Source organism: Alligator mississippiensis, chromosome 3 (genome assembly GCF_030867095.1).
Source record: "Alligator mississippiensis isolate rAllMis1 chromosome 3, rAllMis1, whole genome shotgun sequence".
Taxonomy (NCBI): domain Eukaryota; kingdom Metazoa; phylum Chordata; order Crocodylia; family Alligatoridae; genus Alligator; species Alligator mississippiensis.
In genome coordinates, this window is record NC_081826.1 from 31170760 (window position 1) to 31174606 (window position 3847).

The 3847-nt window shown below is 46.5% G+C and overlaps 1 pseudogene; it reads left to right on the forward strand.

Moving 5' to 3' along the window:
- Window positions 1–2652: 2652 nt before the first annotated feature.
- LOC132249736 (U5 spliceosomal RNA) lies at window positions 2653–2720 on the forward strand (annotated as a pseudogene).
- The last annotated feature ends 1127 nt before the right edge of the window (window positions 2721–3847 follow it).

Consider the following 3847-nt stretch of genomic DNA (forward strand, 5'->3'; position numbering starts at 1 on the left):
AATGCATTCCTCCAGATTTTTTTTTTAATTGAGTAGCACCCTATTTCAAAAGCTAATTTATTAATCAGCGCTAACCTCCTTGCAGAGGAGCTGATCAGTGGGGGTCAAGAGAATGGCCAAGCAGAGACAGCATAAGCCTGTGATTATCTGCTTATCTCCTCACATCTGGTTTGCCTCCTCAGACCCTTCAATAGATCCTTCAGTGCCCCAAGGTGCCATATCGCTCCAGTTGAGAATCACTGCTCTTATAGGTTACTGCTTTGTATATTCCTTTGGACCTCTTCTACCCACCTTTACCTCTCTGTGCTGACTCTTTTCCTCTCCCTGTCCCTGTGTTTTGAATTTAAATGACTTTATTCCTTTCTATTTAATATCCCTGCTCTCTGCAAGTCCATTCATAGCATCAGATGAAGTAAGCTGCAGTCTATAAAAGCTCATGCCTCTCTGAATGCTTTAGTTTATAAGGAGACACCTTGCCCTGCCTTCTGCCTAAGTCTGTACTCTCAATGAAACTGCTTCAGATTATGTTATTTCATACTTCATCAGAGGAGGTGTTTTATAAAGGTACCATCTTTTCCTCACATACAACATGCACCTTTCCCAAAAACGTAGCCCTCTAAAATTGGAGAGTGTTTATTAAACAAGGAAGTTTATTTTCTGTCCAGGATGGAAGATATAGTATTACTAGTCAGGTTGTATAGCAACTGTCAGGCAGGGAGTCAATTTACTTAATGGCTCATTGTTCTTCACTCCACAAGTGTTAACAGTCATCTTTCCTTTTTAATGGTCATGATGTTCCACTAATCAAGTTAACCTTTCTTAGGGAATTTTTGCTGTCTACTAGCTGCTCCTAGGCTCCCACCTCCTCTTTCAAAGCTCTAGAAGCATTTCAGCTCTCTTCAAAATCATAGATCCACCCATGGCAACCAGTCTTCAGCAGCAAGTAGAATTTCAGTTTTAGTCAAGCAGGAAAGAAAGGGAGGGAGAGTTGAAGATTAGACTCTGTGCCTGCTCCCTGCAGCCATAACTCTGGGAAAAAAATATTTTTCTTCATTCTTTCAGACCTGACCCATTTTACACTAACTGAAACACCTGTGTAAACTTAAGGCTAAAACTAAAAGATACAACATTATAGTAATCTAGTTAAGAGGTGAAAATGTCACTGATCAGCTCTACTTTGTCAAGAAATGCAATTTCTTAGCTAACAACAAACAAAAAAAGTAGCCTGAGCTGTTGCTCAGATTTGGGAATCTAGAGGTCAAAATATTGACTGTTTTTCTTGTATCTACCTCTGGACTGTGACAGTGGATTGGCTGCTGCTGAAGAGACATGAACCCGAGTCTCATTCACCTAGTAAAGACTCAGTATGTAAAAGTGATCTTCTTAGCTGACACCCAGGATTGACAAAGCTGCGAGAGCTCAAAATGTGAGTGCTATAAAATTCTCTTAAAACTCTGTAGCAACTTGTATCCTGTGTGAATCTGCACAGAGTGGGACTTTTAAGACACACACACTCTGCCAAGTAGGTTACACTTCCACTTAAACTGCATATATTAGGGAATCCATTAGAAGCTGGAATCCAAAGACCAAGTGACTGAAACAGTATTTCTAGTTACCTTGAAGTCATGATATGGTACTGAATATTCGAGATGAAACGTGCCCCAGCACTGCAGTGACTCTATCAAGTAGGGCTACCCATGTGATGGATAGAAAATGGTATTTAGAGCTTTATTTTTGGTAATTGCCTTGTAGGTAAAGTGGATATTGCACTAGAACAATGGTCCAGGGTAACAGCAAGGGTTAACTGATTTCTAAAAGCTTGTTTGTGGCAAAGTCTCCTTCAAGGCCCATTGTGTCTGACACAGGCAAGCATCAAGCAGACACACAGGCTGGGAAATGGAAGACATGTACCACACTGTTCCATAACATGAGATAAGGAACTACGTTGCACTGACCAGGTCACAGTGGCCAGCTGAAGAGCCCTTGGGATTTCTGGTTAAATTAGGAGAAGACCAGGAAAGCCCAAATTAGGATGTATGCATGTGATGGGTTTGTGAAACAAAGGAATATGCTGACAGGACAGAATGTGGGAGACCAATCAATGATGGCCGAGGAGGAAGTTAGAAAAGGAGAGACAGACTACAAAAGGGATTTCAGAGCAGCAAAGGGTCCCTGAGAGGGGAAAATGAGGCCACCATGGACAGAGGGCATACCACCAGCCCGTCTCACCCACCCCATGGGGAGCGGGGCTTGGCCTCTAACCTCCATGCTGCTGACATCTGACATTCAAGGGTAACTCAGAATGAACCTCACATACTAGCCAGGTGTACCTTGATGCTGTGATATATGGGACTGGTAGCTATAGACTTGTTTGCATTATTCTTATCTGCTATCACTGTGTATCAATACAATTTGCCTATTATCAAATGGAGAGATCATGGTTGGTCTGAGGGTTTGGGTCTGCCCAGAACAAGGTATCTGGGTCACAAATTCAGTGCCAATACCATCCTTGGAATACAGAATAAATTTTAAATATTCACTTCTTAAGGGTAAAAACACATTTTGAGAAACATCCCCTTGTACTTCCCAAAAACACCTTGATAGCTGATAAGGAATAATATTGCTAGTATCATTTTATAATTAACTGTACGCTGGTTTCTCTTCAAGTTGTACAAATCATTCACCTTTTACTAAAGATTTTCGTGGAGAGGAACAGCTATATTTCACTGGTCTGTACCATGCTGGTCTATTCGTATTTACATTGCAATAGGGCTTAGAAACCTCAAACTAGCATCATGCTAGGTGCTATGTAAGAGCTCATTGCTACTCTGATCTGCATGCAGTATGTATTATATAGAGGATAAAACGTTCAAGTGAACCACAGAGGGAGTGAAGTGATTCACTCAGGAAGTCATATAGTAGGCCAATAGTACGGTTGGGACTAGAAGGCTCCAGAGGCATGCTGCCTTCACATTTAACTTATGCACTAGCCAATTGCCTATCATGAATGATAGATTTCAAAGAAGTGTTTACATGGCTGGCCCCGAAAGGTGGCCCTGCCCCTGCCCATTCTGTTGCCCCTCACTGGCAAGCCACAGCCTGCTACTTCCCCCCATTCTCAACCCACTGACCCCAGCCCTGCTAGTACCCCTCACTCACCAAACTGCAGTACCCTGCCCCCCTGGGCCATGATGGTGGCCCTCACACCCAATCCGCAGCCCCTCACCCCCCATCCTTTCTGTTGCTCCTCACTCCTGACCCGCAGCTCCCTGGCACTGCCTGTGACCCGCATTCCCAACCCACAGTCCCCTGCCCCCACCCCCGTGCCCTACACTCCCAACCCACTGACCCCAGCCTTGCCAGTGCCCCTCAATCACCAAACTGAGTACTCTGTTCCCCAGGGCCCTCGTGGTGCCCCTCACTCCTGACCCACAGCCCCCCACCCCCATGCCTGCTGGTGCCCCTCACTCCTGACCCGCAGCCCCCTGCCCCCCCCCGCCCTGCTAGAGGGCCCCAACTGTGCCCGTCCTGCCCAGGCTGGAGCACAGTGGCTGCACCTTATGCAGGCAGCAGTGGAGCATATCCAGCTCCAGTACGGGCTGGAGGAAGGAGGAGGGGAGGCTTGTGGCATCCCTGCCCTAGGATAGGGCCTGGCCACGGACCCTCTCCCCCTTCCGCACTACTTCCCTCCCTCCCCGGACAGTGGCTGCTCAGCCCCTGCTGCCCCCCTCACCTTTCCCCCCGCTGGAGAACATGCAACCCTCCCCTCCCCACTGCCCTGTTGCAGCCCCCACTTCCACTGCCCTGCCCAAATGTCCAGGATTTTGCTGTGCTCCAGGGGTGAGAG